The sequence below is a fragment of the Passer domesticus genome, chromosome 28 (assembly GCF_036417665.1).
Source record: "Passer domesticus isolate bPasDom1 chromosome 28, bPasDom1.hap1, whole genome shotgun sequence".
Lineage (NCBI taxonomy): Eukaryota > Metazoa > Chordata > Aves > Passeriformes > Passeridae > Passer > Passer domesticus.
In genome coordinates, this window is record NC_087501.1 from 4,888,577 (window position 1) to 4,906,281 (window position 17,705).

The window sequence follows — 17,705 nt, forward strand, 5'->3', positions numbered from 1 at the left end:
CCTTCTATATTTTTATTTTCAAGTAGCAGACCAGACACAGTAAGAATTATTCCTGTTTCAAGAGTAAAATATCAGAATTTTGCATATACAGTACATATATTTTTAACTATATTAGTTATGTCTGCTGATTTCTTCTGTTAATTAAGAATTTTTTGCCATGTCTAAATGATTACATCTCATCAAGAACAGCATCTAAAAAACCAAACCCCATCATCCATGTCAAGAGTATTCAAATTAAAAAGCCAGTGCACCTTCTCTATTAAGATGCTCCAGTAATGAAATCCCATCAAGAGCCAGGGAATGTTGATAATAATTTAGCAAATCCAGAACAATGCCTGGCCTGGCTGCTGCCTCAGCATCTGTGCTGAGATAAGGGGCTCATTTGCAACAGCAAATCATTTAAACTCCTTCAAAATCCAGTCTCAGTTCCTCCTAAACATCTGGGGGTTTTCCTTCAAGATACAGAAACCAAAGCATAGACAGTGAAAAGTTAATTTATTCAAGCCAGCCTAAGCTGAACTTTTATGCTCAACTCTTAAATCCATGTCCAGCATTATGGATCACGTTGGGAAAAAGGGGAGAATACACTTGCAGTGAACTAAGAGGGAGGGCAGGTGTATTCATTAAAAATATATATATAATTACATAAAAAAACCAAGAAAAACACAAACCCAAGCCCTGAAGAAGTGCACTATAGAAACTGTAAATCAAATACACCCTTCTGTCCTCTAAAGAGGAGGGGGAGGGGAAAAAAATTAAACCTTGGCTCAGGAACTGAAATCTTAAACTGTTGACTAAACTTTCTGCAAGTTGTCTGCTCACCATACACATCTCTGGATATTGGCAGAAAAGATCTGGAAGCTCTTATGAACCCAGAAATTGCAACGCCAGTGCCAAGCAGCCCCTCTGCAATCAGCCCTGTTATTGTCCAGCCCCAGCCCGGGCTCCCCCATCCCAAACAATCCCTGGGAATTCAGAGCAGCAAGTGAAGGATCCATAAGCTGCCCTGCGTCCAAATGAAAAAAAAACTGTTGCCAAGGAAACACCCAAATATCAAAATTGAAATATAGCTCAGCCCTTAATGAGCCCAAAAGGAGTTGTAGGAAGTTTACTCAAGTTCAGCAGAGATTTTTGGCTGAATGTGGGGAAGAGATTATTAAAAGAGATCCCAGCCCTGTGGTGGAGGAAGGAGAAGGAGCACAACACAATTTTGCGATGTAAATGTGTTTAAAAATCCTCTCTTACTTTTTTATTTCATTTCTTGAGACAGCTGCAAACACCCAAAAATGCAATAAAAACGTGAACATTACTGAAAGGATACAAAACAACAACAACAAAAAAAAACCCAAAAACATGCATTTGGGGACAAAACCAAACAAAAAGGAGGAAAACTTGTAATGTTAGCACAATGATGCAATGTTTAAAAAAAAAAAGGTACAGTTTTCCAAGAACTGCATTTTTTCTGACATCTTGTGCATATTGAGGTCCGTGGAGACTTCCCATTTTCCACACTCAGCACTTTGAGGGTCAGGGAGGTCAAGGTACCAGAATTCCCGGTGGATGGCTGAGAGTTCATCCAGAACAATCAAGCTCCTGGCTGTGCCTCCCCCCTCGTTACCGGGCTGCCACTGGGGGAGAGGAATGGCCACAGCCACGAGCAGTGGGAAACCCAGAGGCACAAGATTAATTGGGGATGACCCCTTCCCTCAGTGCTTTCATTCTTTTAAGTCAGAACCCAACATCTACCCCCCCCAAAAATACAAATGAAAGTTTACATCCAGCTCGAAGTAACTCCAGGCCAAAGTGGCACTTCTGGGAGCTGAGCAAGGGGGGAATTTCTACATTTTTTATGGGTTTATACAATGCAAAATTAGAAACTCTTGGAAGTGCCCTGGGACAGGAAGGGCCTTTTCTCTGGGCCATTCTGAAAACACCTAGAACAAAGACACTCATGTTTGGGAAATCCAGTGGTAGCTAAATTAACCTCTGCTTCTGTGAAAAATTCAAACCACCAAGTCCAACATCATCATCATCACCATCATTGTCATAATTATTATTGTTGTCATTAATCTTATTCTTATTCTTATTTTGTTGTTGTTGTTGTCATTGTTATAGTTTTTGTTGTTTTCATTATTCACATTGATTCCCTCATTCCTGGCTATAAACTAACACCATTTGCTTGATAAATTAGGTAGCAAAATAATTTGCTGGAGAAAATAAAAAAAATTAAGCAAATAGGTAGAAGAGCAAATTTTCCTCCTTTTTTTTCCCAATGAATTGTTTGCATACCTCAACTAAGAATCCAGATCAGATTCAGTGTTTCCATTCTCTAACACATGTAGTTGTGTGTTCATTCAATATGTTCCCTAATTAAATCATGTGATTTAAATATTCTATCTGCACTTTAGACTTCCAATGCAAAATAACTGAGAAGAGACACTCAATGCATGTTTTTATATTTATCTAAATAGTAGTTTTCAAAACATGTTACTTTCATCGCAAAATAATATCCAAAATAATTTAAAAGCACCCCAAGCATTCAACTGCTTTACATCAGTGTTATTTTTCAAAACAGAGAATTAGGCACCATACAAATTTAATGTGTATTTGAAAAATACCAACAAGCTATGGAATTGTATTTAAATAGTAATGCTTTCTCAGGAATGTTTGTCAGAGTTTATGTAGATACCAATGAAAAACAAAAATGTAAAGCCAGAAAATTAATTGATGCTACTGGCTTAAATCTTTACAAGATTCTTAAATAATGTTTAAACCAATATCCAATTTAAAAATAGACAACCATGCACACATTTATAAATAATACAAATTATGAGTAATTTATGATTCTGAATGTGATGTTCAGGAGATGAAACATTGCATCATGTGCTTCATACAAAGAAATTAATTTTTTTTAAAATAGGATGTGGTTAAAATGGTTAAATCATTATTGAACAGAGCTCTTCCAAACCGCAGGCACTTTTTCCATGTTATTTCCCCACTTCAGCTCAAAATCAGGATAATTTGGCAATCTCCCATCACAGGCTGCTCTTAAAGCCCAGCCAAGAGCTGAACTTGCTGACTTCTACAAAGGTTTGTGGGCCCGGTGGGTGCTGAGTGGTCACTTGACATCTTTAGGACCTCTCAAAACATTCTGGGCATGAGACTTTGGAAAATGACACAAGGTGGGAACGAGCTGCAAAAAATACCCTCTGAGCACAGTGATTACTTGGGTATGATTCCCCCATATTTTCTTGCATTTATTAAAGTTTACAGGAGAAAAAAATTCAATTTCTCCTAGGAAATGTCTCTGCTAAAAATTTAAAGCCTAGGTTTCATTCCTACAGTTCTGAGAAGAGAGAAGAAAAAGAAAGGAAGAAAAAAACCCCTCAAACTGATTGTTGCTTTCTCCGCAGTTACTGTAAATATTTTATGAATGGATACCTCAGAGCAAAGAATCCAGATAAAAATTCCCTATAATTATTTGTCTAACGCACCGAGGAAGGATTTGGACTTTGCCATAAGTCCTTAATGCAAGGAACTTGTCAACATCAGCTTGTTGAGACATTAAGAGGATTTCTTTAGGTGCCACCTTTTAAACTCCAGTATTAAGCACAGCTTCTAGTAAATTTACTCCATGGTAAGCAATTCCAGATGAGTTCTAGTGACAGGCTTCAGTCTCAAGGTACTTTTTCACTGCACATTAAAATCTCATGTTCCCAAGGCTGGGTTGTTTTCTGACTGATATCCAATTAGGGAATAGAGAAAAAAGGCATTTCCAAAGCTGGAGCTGAACAAAACAACCCAGAGCAGTAACTCACTGATAACCAGCAGCAGCAGTCGATACTCTCTGTTTACTCACAAGAAGTTACAATGGAAAGAGATGAGATCCTAAACAGCAACAGCTCCTCCAAAATATTGCCCAACAGAGCAGGAGCAGCGTTCCGGCCACTGAATCATCCTCAGAACAAACTGTGGGAAATATTTGCACTAAATCATCAACTTTCAGCCCATTTAGGATCTTCCTCCTGCATGAAACACTGTGAGTACTGAACCCCAGAATGTCAGACAAGGAGGAGTTGTAAGAAAATGCTACAAAAACCATTTCCTGGACAGGAAAACCAAGTTTTTGTGGAACTGAGTAACCCCAAGTCACCAAGGAAGCTTGTGGCAAAATTCACAATTGAAAGCAGGCCACTTTTAAGCATTAAGTCTTAACTTCATCCCTCTTTTCCTCTTCCACACCAGATAAAACTAAGGGTCCCAGTAGAACAAGTATTGTCCTCTGATAACCACTGGAATACAATGTTTCTCTACAAACAATTAATACAACACACAGGGACTGGTGTAACAACACAGGCAGTGCTTTCCTGTCACCCACCAGCAATTTTAGCAATAAGGAGCCCATTAACTTATGCAGATATAATAATTTGTAATTCCTGTAGAACAGGAGGAGGGTGTAGAAGGCACACAAACGCCTTGTGAGGGGCTGGGGATGCGGGGCAGGTGTCTGGTTTTGCTCAATGCCTCAATGCCACCAAACCAAACAGGAGCTGTACCTGCAGGATCAAACTTGAAGAATTTTCTTGCTCCCTAACTGGATGAGTACTTTGCTACCAGTTTTGCTAAGATTATGAAGGATTTCCTATGTGCTGGAATGGGAAAGGGGAATTTTAGTTCTTGCTCTGGAAACTTGGAATGTCAAGTCCATGTAGGAGTTGCCAAGGTCCCAACACTTGTGGCACTTTGTCTCCATGAGTGATGGGTTTAGGCGGAAGCCCCAGAAAACAACCAGGAAAGAGGAACCAGGAGTGAATCTGCCTCTCTCCTCTCATCCCCACTGACCTGCCCTTTTCCTGGTCACTTCAGAAAAATGACCCTGCTCACTTTAGAAGGAGCAGATGGAACAACACCAACCCCATCCAGCAGCAAAGTCCATTGTCACAGGCTGGTGACATCGCAAGTGTCACTGAAGTCTTGTCACGCCATGGAAACCAGAGTAAAGAGCTGCACTCCTTGAAAGGCACACTGACAGACAGACAGACAGACAGAAGGGCCAGCAAAGCTGAGACAGGCTTACCTGCAGCTCAGCAGGAAGCAGAGCTGCTGAGGGAGCACGGAAATGGAGTGTGGGGAGCAGCAAACCCTTCCCAGCAGCAGCAGGAAGCCTTTTCTTTTACGACTGCTAAATGCCTGGCTGTTCCCCCAAGCAATTTACGGTGCAGCCACATGTCAAGATGACTGTTGGGAACCAAGATGCTCCAAGTTACTCAGAATAGATCAGGGATTCTACTGACAGATGCCTGTGGTATTTGCCTGGCTAATTTGCTTTTATTATGGTGAGCAAGGCTCCTGTGAAGTGCTGGTGGTCTGCTGGACCTTTGTGGGATGGGGAGGTTCCTACAGGGGTTTGCAGGACTCTGCTTGTGTGACAGTGGGGGTCACACCAATGTTTGCAGTAGCCTGTTGTAAAAGCAGGCGACCCCAGAGTCTGGGAAGAATGGTGCATCTGACTCCATGGTATCAGAAGGCTAATTAATTACTTTATTATACTATATTATTCTATATTACATTACATCTAAACTGAAACTGCACAAGGACTCAACTGAACAAAATCTTGTGACTGTGTCCTGACCGACAGTCTGGACACGTGCTTGGCCCTGACAGGCCAAGGAAACAAATCCCCATCACTCTGGGTAAACAATCTCCATATTGCATTCTACTTTGGCACAACACAGGAGCAGAAAATGAGATAAGAATTGTTTTGATCTCTGTGCTTCTCCAGGAAAAACCTGAGAGAGAGAATTATGTCTCTCTGTTCAGAGAATGTGAATGCCACATTAGCCCACTTTCATCATTATGGGAATGAATGTTTTTAACAGCCTCCTTCACTCTAATTATATTGGAGGCTTTATTTTAGAGGTCCTAACAGCCTCCTTTTAACACATTTGTGTGAAGGCTTTTTATATTCTGCTGCTATAACAAAGTAGAAGAGCTGTTGTCCCTGGCCCTCCTGTTACTAAAAGCTTTCCACATCCATAGAGCTGTTCCCAACAAGACTTCCATGTAAGAAAACAAATATTTGCAAAGAACTGGCAGAAGTTTCAGTGAGTTTGGCAATGTCCTGCACAAACACTGCCTGTCCATTGGGTTTCCTACACAAACTGCAACACACTCCAGAAGAAAGAAGGAAGGCAAAGATGGCAAAGTGGATCATCACGAAAGTTAGTGTTAAAGGTGATTTTATAGAAGAGTCTGGGAGATCTTTTCTAAGTTCCCAAAGGTTTTTAACAATTTGGGAACAGGGGAAAAACAACCTCATGAAGAGGTCTGGAATGGACAACAATAGGGAAGAGGTAAGAAATGTGTCCTGGTACAGCAAAAAGGAATTATGAAATTAAGATTCACCTTGAGCCTGTGATTCTTGAAGATAATGGAGCACTAAAGCTTCTTGGAAAATAATCTGACGTCTTTATCAGAATAAAAGTCAAATTTACCTTGCAAGGCTGCTGCAAAGCGTTGACCATGAAGGGAAACAGGGAGCACGAGAAACACAACAAAGGAAAAATATTTGAGGATTGGTTTAGAGAAGGAAAACATTGAAACAGAATCAAATTGTGGAGGACCAGTCTGAGAAGAGAAAATGAACTCAAAAAGAAAGTTTTCCTGACTTTGCAAAAAGCAATGAGGATAAAGATTTCACAGAAGGGAACACAGCATCCACCAGGCTTGAAAATACATTACCTAACAGGTGCCATCAAAGAGCAGCCAATCTAATCCATTAAGTTTTACACCCTGGTGGGAGGCAGAGAAAGTATCTTAATCTTTCAGATGGGGACAGATGGGAAATCCAAGGCAAAGATCCAGACCTCTTTTTTTTCTCTCTTTTTTCCCTTTTTTTTTTTTTTTTTTTTTTGACTCCTCTGAAGTCAAAACCAGAACAGACCTTCTGTATTCCCCGATGTCCTTTCCTTCATCCCACCCCTCAGAGCAGGGCAGGACACCAACAGCTCTGATTCCCACTTTGCTGATCTGACAGATAAAGACCCCCAAAGTCCAGGCCCTGGCTGATTCCCCAGCACTGCTCACCAGAGCAAAGCTAAACACATGTTTTCAGCATCTCCAGCATCGAGGCTACATTGGGAATTGCCTCTGCTTTCACATTGTTTTGAAAATCAATCAACAGGAAAGGCAAAACATGGCAGATGTTGGATTTATTACCTGTCCCATCCAAAGTAAAAAGCCCATAATAATATCAAAATCTCAACAATAATCTCAAAATCTCTTAGTCCTGCTGGCATTTGGAGTTTCCTGACTGATCAGAGCAGTGTGTGTATCACCTTGCACTGGGAAGGAGGCTCAACTCACCACACCATGCAAAGCTTTTGACAGAGAGCTCTGTAACATCATTTTGCACCATCTCAGAGGCTTCACAGCTAGGGGAGGGCAGCTCTGATTCTTATGAAAGAAAGAAAAAAGTGGATAAAGGTTCTGGGGATAGAAATGGGACTTTCAAGCACACACAAAACCCTGATTTAAGGTAGGAAGAGGCAGAATGTGAGTGAAAGCAGAACACAAATTCAACCAGAATGAGCAGCCAGCTCCAAATGCAGAGGAGAGGGTTTCTTTTTCCTTTTTATTTGATTATTTTATTTTCTTTTTATTCCTTCTTCTACTATGAAGAATTTTGTGTAACCCAAAGTGCTCAGGCCCCAGTGAAACCTCACATCTAGCAATTCCCCAGGTGAGCTGTGCTGTTAGAAACCAGCTCTACCTGCCAACCTGCTGCACCCAAAAACGCATCACACAAGCTGCCCTGCCTGACACCTGCCCTCAGAACAGGAAGGGAGAGGGGGAAACACAACTTAGAGAGCCCAAACTACTCTCAGACTGAACATGGAGCCAACCCAGGTGCAGGGATTGCAGGAGAGAGGACAGAGGCAGAGCATGTCCTGTGTCCTGCAGCCTCACAGGGAGCAGAGGGGATGCTGCTGTGCCTGTTCCTAAACCTTGGTCCTGACCCTGCATCTTGCAGTGCCATCTGTCACAGATCCTTATTTTCACAGGAGTGAAAGGAGCCCATCAATACCTGGCCTGAAGGGTGTAGTCCAAAACGCCCTGATTTCAGCTGAGCACAGCCCCCGTGGCTCTGAGGGTGCTGATGGTGCTGCAGCAGCAGGAGCAGGTCCCAGCCAAAGCCAGGGCACTGCCCACACAGCCTCTGAAACCCCCATGGGGAGAGGGGAAAAGTGTCCTGGCCACTCAGGCAGCTGCCCACAGGATCAGGAATACAGCATTTATTTCATCCACTCCCTGCCTCTACAAGGATGTGGCACCTCTGGAACATCATGTCAAACTTCCTTTCTGATGCACACATTTTTCATCTAAAAATCAAAGATATTCTTTCCCCCAAAATCACCATCTGAACACTTGTGTCATCATTTCCTTTCTTTCACCACATCTAACTCTGTCTTTTCTTATCGATGAAACTTTGGATCCATTTGCCCTGTTTAACCCTTGTCTGATGGTCCCTTACAAAAATTAAGCATAAATGGCTCCTCTTTGTTACCATGTAGACCTTGCATCACTCTAAGCCAAAGAAAGTTATAATTAAATACAAAACCAAAATCAGCAGAAAAAAGCACAAAATCAGATTTACTTCTGCAAAGCTTTGATTAAATTACAGATAAGAAAAAAGGAAACACACCAAAAAAACACCTCACAAAAACCCCCTCAAGACTCCCTCTGTGATTAAAGCTGTGGTTAAGGTCACACTGGGGGAACATTTCACCTGCAAAAAGAAGGCAGGGGTGAACATTTGTTTGTGCTGATGAGGGGAAGAAGAAAAATTACAGCTGAGTAATGTGCATTCATACACTCTAATAAAAGCAAACCCTTCATTTCCTCCTCAGCACACTCAGACACTCCCAGTCCCAGGAGTGCCACCCCCATGGACCACCAAAATAAAGCTGAACAAAGGAGGCTCAATTACAGCATATTCAAGGAAAATATCCTGTTTACTGAGCTTCTTGATTTTTTGGAGGAGGACAGCAGCTGAAAATTCTGTCATTACTGAAGTTGTGGAATGGAAAGGAGAGTTTCTGGCTATTGTTTCTTGCTTTGCCGGCAGGAAGGGAGGAATTGAAGAGAAGAGACATTCAGGGAAGTTTATCCTAGCAAACATAATCAGAGGGGATGTTCACAGCACCGCTAAAAAAGAAAAAAATATTAACATTTCACAAGTTCCCCCTGTGGCCTCCCTTGCTCCTCCTCCCCCATCAAAAATTCATAAAGGGAATCAGCATTCTTTCCCCAATGGGTCCCCGAGGTGCCATAGACCTTGTTGGAGAGAAGGGCTATAAATACCGAATTATCCACCCCAGGGGAGGGCAGGGCTGTGGCTGCAGCTCCAACCCTGGTGCTGTCCCCTCGGGCATCGCCCCCGGCCCGGCTCGGCTCGGCCCGGCTCGGCTCGGCCCGGCTCAGCATGGCCCGGCCCAGCTCAGCACGGCCCAGCTCAGCACGGCCCAGCTCAGCTCGGCCCGGCTCAGCACGGCCCAGCTCAGCTCGGCCCAGCTCAGCACGGCCCAGCTCAGCACGGCCCAGCTCAGCACGGCCCAGCTCAGCTCGGCCCGGCTCAGCACGGCCCAGCTCAGCTCGGCCCGGCTCAGCACGGCCCAGCTCAGCATGGCCCAGCTCAGCACGGCCCAGCTCAGCACGGCCCAGCTCAGCACGGCCCAGCTCAGCTCGGCCCGGCTCAGCACGGCCCAGCTCAGCTCGGCCCGGCTCAGCACGGCCCAGCTCAGCTCAGCCCGGCTCAGCACGGCTCGGCTCGGCTTGGCTCGGCCCGGCTCAGCTTGGCTCAGCTCGGCCTGGCTCAGCTTGGCCCGGCTCGGCTTGGCTCGGCCTGGCTTGGCTCGGCCCGGCTCAGCTTGGCTCAGCTCGGCCTGGCTCAGCTTGGCCCGGCTCGGCCCAGCCTGGCTCGGGCAGGGCAGGGAATGGGTCAAGTCTGTCAGTTCTGGGATCGCCGGCCTCTGACACCGCGAATGAGCCCCGGCTCCTTCTCCTCCAGGTGCTGCTGCCCCCTCCCCGCGCACCATGGACTTTCCAAAGTCTCCCCAAGTGCAAGAATAGATGGGGCAGCGCTGAGGAGCTTCCGAAAGCTGCTCCTGCCCTCAGAGGACATCAGGGCTCAGATGTTCAGGTCTCGTCACTCATCTCCAAACCACAGCAACCTCTGTGTGGGTTTTGTTCCAGGTAAAAAAAGCAAACTCCATATTATCGACAGCTCAAAAACTGATTTTTCTTTTTTTTTAATATATATATTCTAACAGCATTTCCAGTTCAAGCCGCAATAAGAGGTAACAGGTGTTAAACATTTCAAAGGCTGAATGAGCACCTTTACAAAGAAATAAATTAAAAAACTAAATCAATAAAAGTGCTGTCTGTAGGCACAACCCAGCAAATGTTTGCTACAGAGCTGCAGGAGGTCAGAGGAGCTGTCCATACCTCAGCAAGGAGCAACTCCAGGTCTGGCCTCTCCCCACATTTTTGTCATCTTTGGCTTAGGCTGGTGGAAGCCAAAGCCACCAAGAGCAGAAGACAGAAAGAAAAACAGTTTCTAATTCTCTTCCCAAGCCAAGCCCAGCACACAACGCCTTCTATAACAGGTTTTAAAGAAATTATGACAGAAGGAATACATCCAAGTAGTGCCAGCAGGAATTACTGCCTTGTATAGATGACAGCACAGAGGACAAATGTTAGTGAAGAGCCTCATCAGGAATCACAGGCAGAATGGGATGACCCCGTGCCCAAAACAGGATCTGCCTCAAGGACATTAGGGCAAACAATTCCCTTTCCAAAACGAACCGTCACAGTATTGTAATGCCACAATGCATGTTCATCATAAAATAGAAATAAAACAGGGTTTAACACACTGTGGTCTTCTGGAAAGGTAAGAAAAAGATCCAGTCTGCTTGAAATCTGTCCTCCACCAAGTCAGCCAACTGCACCCATCAGGAACTGGGGTGGGAACTGGTGGGATTTCCCTTTGCAGCACAAATGTGGTACATGCACAGCCTGCAAATGTCCCAGGCAAGTTTGTTCCTGATGTCTGGTCCTGGAATTTGCTGAAGAAAAGATTCAAGATTCAAGATTCAGTTTCTGGGGCTCTGTACAGACTCTGGCTGCAGCTCAGCACCAACACAGTTCTACAGCAGGCAAAACAGGCTTAGACAGCATAAATTCTGATTTACAGCTGCTGCCACGAGGGTGAAGTACAAGGGAGAAGATGCCACAGTGAGGTGGCTGAAGGGAAATATTACAACTCAGAAATGCCAGGTTCCATTCCCAGCCACAGAGTCCCAACCTGGCCAAGGGAAACCAATCTCACAGCTCAGATCCTCAAAACCCTGAGCCCTGTCACAGCTGGCTGTGCCAGTGAGTAATCAAAGCAACAGTAATGGCATTTTGTTACAAAGGAATCAAAGTAACAGCATTCTGTTCTTATAATATATAAATTACATAATCATGGAATGGTTTAGGTGATCAGAAAGGACATTAAAATCATCCTCCACTATCCCAGGTTGCCCAAGCCCCATCCAACCTGGCCTTGGACACTTCCAGGGATGGGGCATAAATATATGTGAATATGTTAAATTATTGAAAGTCTGTGCTTGCTTTTCTGTCACATCTTCCCCAGCCCAGCTCTTCTCCTGTGGATGGGTTTGTCCCTAAGGTGAGAAAATTTCTGAGCCTGAAACCAAAGTAATTCTGTGCTGCAGGAACGAAACTCACCTTTCTGTTGGATTATGTCAGGTGGCAGGAGGACAGACTTGATGCCCCAAAAGGGATAAATTACAATTAGTAATTGCAATAATTTAAAAAAAATATTTAAAACACCAAGAAATAGACTCAGCTAGGAAGAGTTATCCTCACACAGCCCCCCATCCTCAACTTGGACAGATTCTCTCATTAAATCCCATTGAAAACTCTCTTCCAGGCGATCGCATATGAAAGGATAAATCCACTAATCCATCATCCCAGGGGAAAGCAGGTTCCTGTGGATAAGCAGGGTTGGAGATGATGGGAACTGGGAGCCTCCCAGCTCAGAGAAGGCCATGCTCCAGGTCCCCACCCCTGAGGCACAATGAAGACAAGACCAAAAGGTTTTGCTGACTGGCCAAAAATTGTAAGGGATGTGCTCCAAACAAGTAAAAAATACCTAGCTGGTGCACAATCACACAGACACTTGTTCTGCAACCCCAGGATGCAGCCAACCCTCTGTTAACCCTCTGTTCCCAGACTTAGTGAGTGAATGAAATACTGAGAGAAACCAGATGGTGGCTGGTCCTTGTTTATTCTGAATTATCGGGTACAGGAGAGGCCACAGCCAGACAAATGCAGTGTCACACCAAGGTTCTCTGTCACTGCATTTCTGCACATCAATTGATGGTTTACAAGTCATTTCTGGGGTGTTTTATGGGTACTTTTTGACGGAGAGAGGAGAAGGGGAATATCATGGGGTCCCCAGCCCTGGAGGTGTCTGAGGAAGCCTGGACATGGCTGGGTGGCCTGGACTCAGTGCTCTGGGTAGGGGACAAGGTGAGGAGTGGGCACAGTGTGGACAGGATGGTCTGGAAGGGCTTTTCCTGCACATCTGAGCAGGAAGCATTCTCTCTCTACACAAGAGGGAAATCACCTTCCAAACTCATCCCCACCCTTCTCCTACCACCTCCCAGTCTGAAAGCGCTGGAATATTTAGCCCACATCCAGCATTTCACAGAACACCAGAATGGTTTGGGTTGGAAAGGACCTTAAATCTCATCTAATTCCACACCTTGTCATGGGCAGGGACAATTTCCTCTAGCCCAGGTTGCTCCAAGCCCCATCCACCCTGGCCTTGGACACTTCCAGGGATGAGGCAGGCATTTGAGTGATTTTGTGGCAAATGTTCCTATAGGCCTTTAATTTTGCTTAATCAAAACCATTCAGAGCATTGGAGCCACGTTATCTGCCCGAAACTTTAAAAGCTCCCCACTTTGATCAGCATCATGTTTCCATCAATCATTTATGCAAACCAGTCTTCCCATGGACACTTCAGAACTGCCCTGTTTTCCTCCCTTTTGCTTATAACACTTCCCACATTGTGTTTGGGAGTGTCATTAAATGCCCTTTTATTGCTCCCTTGTTGTAAGCATCTGAGAACCAAGCAGAGCTTCAAGATTTACAGCCTATTTTAAACTCAGATAATGATGTTTAATTTGTTATTGGCTGTGTAAAGGTTAACAAAGAAATAACTCAAACTATTAGCAAAGGAATAGCACATTACGACAGGGCAATTAAGAGCTGTAGCTGGCACTGCATGACGAGGCTCATCTCGTTTCCAGAGGAGATGATGATCCATGTTCACAACTCGTGGAGCACAAGGGTGGCCCACAAGTCCAACCTCTACACACTTTATGTGTTGTTCAGTTGGTTTTCATCACTAGACTTGCACTAGGGGCAGCTGAGAGATGTCCTCACACACCCACCTGGAGGGTTGAAAGAAGTTTCTGCCCTCAGCAGTTCATAATTCTGATTTTTGGGGGTTACTCCTCTCAGAGCAGAGCAGCAGAGGGAAACAAACAGCATTTACCTGCCTGTAAGAGGAACTAAGCTTGGCTTAAACCCAGCTCAGTTGCAGTTTGAGCCACATCTTGTCCATAATGTGAGTGAAATTCAGGCACATTTATTGGCTCCAGCTGCCCCTGAACCCCTGGAAGTGTCCAAGGCCAGGCTGGATGGGACTTGGAGCACCCTGGGATAGTGGAAGGTGTTCCTGCCCATGGCAAGGGGTGGCACTGGATGGGGTTTAAGGGCCCTCTCAACCCAAAACATTCTGGGATTCTGTGATTCACTCCACCAGCTCTGCAGTGGAGAAGAGGCACCATCTGAGCTAATGTACTGCAAATAAACACAAATCAAAGCCCTAAGTGAGCAGATTTCAAAATGATTTTATGGCACTGCTCAAACTACACCCCAAGGCCTTGCTTTTAAAACTCCATGGCTGTGGACTCCATGGACACATTTTCCTGAGGAGGGATGACTTAGCTTTTCCAATTTTATTGCACTCTTATGATCTATCTATCTATCTATCTATCTATCTATCTATCTATCTATCTATCTATCTCTCTCATGCAGATAACCTTTTCTTTTTTTTTTCTTTTTTTTTTCTCATCCTTATTCAGGCCTGTGGGCAATTGCAGGAATCAACTTTTGGAAGAGCTGGGGAGAGGTTATTGGATGTACGCCCAGCAGCTTTTGGAAAAACAGAGCAGAAAATATGCAGAACTCATGGAAGAAAGACAAGCAGATGCTGCTTGAAAATATGGTTTTATTCTTATGTCAACAAATTAGTGCACGGGCAGCCAAAAAGCCCACACAGAGGTAACACAACAAATGCGGCCTTAAGATATTTCAGGGAAACACAGACTCTCCCTGTAGGATCTGCACGAAGACCTGACTCAAGAACAATTCCCACAGTTTGGGATCAAGGCAGTGGGAAGGCAGGCATGAAGCAAACCCAGGCCTGAGACTTCTGCAGCTGAGCTCTACAAATCTTTTCTTGAAGAAATCTTTTCACTCAGAAATGATTCCAAACCACCTTCCATGGGGATGAAAAAAATACAGATGGGATTAAGGGAACATGGATTCTGCAACTTTGGCTTGAACAGCGTCCATTTTATTTCCTTAAACACTCACCCAACGCTGCAGCCAAAGGCGAGTTCCACCAGTTCTTCCTAAACATTCTCTGGGAGAAGAACAGAGCCCCAGCTGGTATCCAATGGAGTGGGCATTCAACAGCTTTAGGACTATTTCCACCAAGCCCAGGGTCTAACTTCATGTTCATTTTAACACCTCTTTCTTTGTTTTTTTTCTACCTGCAAGCCCTGTGTCTTTTCTGAACACCTCCACCCAAATTTTACATCTCTTGGCTCTAAACTTGCAGAAACATTATGTGTGTTTTTGTGTACACTTTTCCTGTAGGACTTTAGCATAAATTCTAAGGATTCTTACTAAATTCTGTGGAACCCTCTTGTCCTACCCTTCCCCCACTTTTTTTCCCTTTTTTTCTTTCCCTTAACTCTTACCACATGTTATAGATGCCAGACATGAGTCAGACCAAGCTCCTGGAGCTGTGGGGCGGGGCAGAGGGGAATGTTCCTTTATCAGCTAAGAGAAGTCAGTTCCCAAACCCCAGTACAGATACCCCCCTCAAAAAGTCCCACCTGAAGGCTCTGAAGACTGAGGACCATTAAGGAATTCATTAAATCCACATGAAAATGGTGGAGTTCTTTTTTTATTGACCATAAACTTTCTAGTGGGTGCCCAAGTCCTTAGGGTCAGTACCCGGGGTCTCCTGGGTTCAGTGGAGCCTGAGGCGAAGATAAACCTTAGATAACAATTTCATACTGAAACAAGGTGAAATCCACAGCTCCCAGCTCTGGACTGGCTTATCCACTCCTATTTACTCTTTATCTACTCTCTCATCTATTTCCAGAATCCACTCCTAAAAGGACTTCCAGAAGATTCCAGAAATTTTCACCAGTTCTATTTGATTTTGTTGTTGGGTTATCACTCTTTAATTTCAACAAATTTCTATTCCATTCCCATCAAACCCACAGAGACAAACTGGCAGCTTAAAAGTCCACGGAGAAGTGATGATTTTGGGGCATATTAAAGGACCACGGAAAAGTGCAAGTGGTCATTTTGGGGCACATTAGAGGCCCATGGGTAAGTGCAAGTGGTGATTTTTGGATTATAAAGTGCCATTCGGGGTATGGCATGAAAATCACCAGGAAACTGAATCATCCAGCTGGATTTCCTGTAGAGCCAGCTCAGACATCTCTCCACATCACATTTCCAAGCTTTTCTTGATCCATGAGTATTTACTAACTTGGTTGTGCTCCACACAGAAGACACAGAACAGGCTCAGGCCCAAAGGCTGGACCCTTCCAAGCCCTTCCAAACCCAGCAGAGCTGGAAAATAATGATGCAGGAGCACAGGTGGTTCTGCCTGGAATGAATTTAATGCTCCCAGCCCTGGACAGCCCTTGGCCCAGCAGCATTTGTGAGCTCTGTGCCAACACAACCAGCAGCCCAGGGAATCCCACCTGGATACAAGAATGACCCACAGACAGGGATATTAAAGGACAAACTGCCAATTCCTTGATTAAAGAGCAAGCTTTCAGCAACCAGCAGCAGCAGCTCTATTACTGCTGAGTTTCTCCCTAAGGCTACAGCATGGAACCACACAGGAGATTTTTGCTGCTTCTGGGATATTGGTGTTAAAAAAAAAAAAAAAGAAATACATTGATGAACTACTTTGTCATTGTTAACAACACTGCTGACAAACTCACAGCAGGCCCACTGCGAGGAAGACAGCAGCATGTCTACTGAATGCCTCTTGTAGCTGAGACATGTGCTCTGAATTAGGCAAGGTGTGTAAATTACGACAGCCAGAGCTCTTTGGAGAACGCCCAGGTCTGAGAGATTCTGGTGCACTTTTGTTGTTGCTGCTGCATTTCCCCGTGGTTCTCCTCTCAAAAGAAACCTTGCTCCTTGGAGAGAGCTTTAACAGGCTTCAATTCCTCAAGTGTCATTTGAAAGAAATAAAATCAAAATGCTAAAAAGAAACCCCAGCTTCTTTTCCTCATTGCATTCATTATTTTATTCTCTCTGTCTGTAGCTTAACCTCAGAGGAGAATCAACCACATGAGGCTGGGGGAGGAGAGAAGATGAGACACAGCCTAAAAACATGGTTTGCCTTACAGAAAATCATGCATGAAACTACCACACATCTGGGAACATCTGGGCATACCTTGCCTGGAGCACAGGCTGCCAGATGGATCCCAAAAACCTTAATTTCCAGGAGTGCCCTTGCCAGGGCAGGAACACTCAGAGTGTTGTTTTTTGAAGGAAATTAGGCTACACCACCCTCAATCTTTACAGAAATAACACTGACAGAGACCTTGAAGGGACATCAGTTTGTTCTTCTACCTTCAGGCCTGGGCTCAGACAACAACATTGTCCAAACTTCCTACCAAAAATTTTGTAACCCTTTCAAGATTGGATTATGGACCTTTCCCTAAACATCAACCTTATCATAGAGTCTCATATTCCACATACTCGTACTCCAAACACATAAAAAAGTCCCAGTCACAGATTAATTTTGACAATTGGAGGTGGCTATTTTATGTTTTCAAAAGCAAAATCCATTAACCCAATTTGAAAATTGCAAAGGAAGCAGTTCTTATTAGGAAAATTGTCCTGAAATTAGCACACAATCACCAAAATGGGAAGCTGATAATGGAAACATTAACTGAAAAATATTTTTATTACTACAGGAAGTATCAATTTAAATAATTCAGAAATACTGCTAATCAATCCTATTCCACATCCTGCAACTTCATCTTTGAAAAGGGCTTGGGGATCTGGAGGGAAAAACAAACTGTCTACCAAAAATAATCTTTAACAGTCATAATAAATTATCTCCTTTATTAGTTATGCTCTTTTCAGGATTCAAGAAGTATTGCAGTGCAACACTTCATCATCTTTATTGGGCATTTACTGGTTGAAAAAATGTTATTTTTTTCTCTGCAATAATTGAAAATACACCTTCCAAGAGCTTCTTGCTAAGAGAGGAAAACTTTGTCACTCTTACTTTT

General features: G+C 43.9%; 1 long non-coding RNA gene across 1 annotated transcript; it reads left to right on the forward strand.

The window, feature by feature from the left end:
* Positions 1 to 10,021: 10,021 nt before the first annotated feature.
* On the forward strand, positions 10,022 to 16,674 carry LOC135287115 (uncharacterized). Its single transcript, XR_010350977.1, has 2 exons — positions 10,022 to 10,254; positions 14,226 to 16,674. It is a non-coding gene; the product is annotated as an uncharacterized LOC135287115 (long non-coding RNA).
* Positions 16,675 to 17,705: the final 1,031 nt, after the last annotated feature.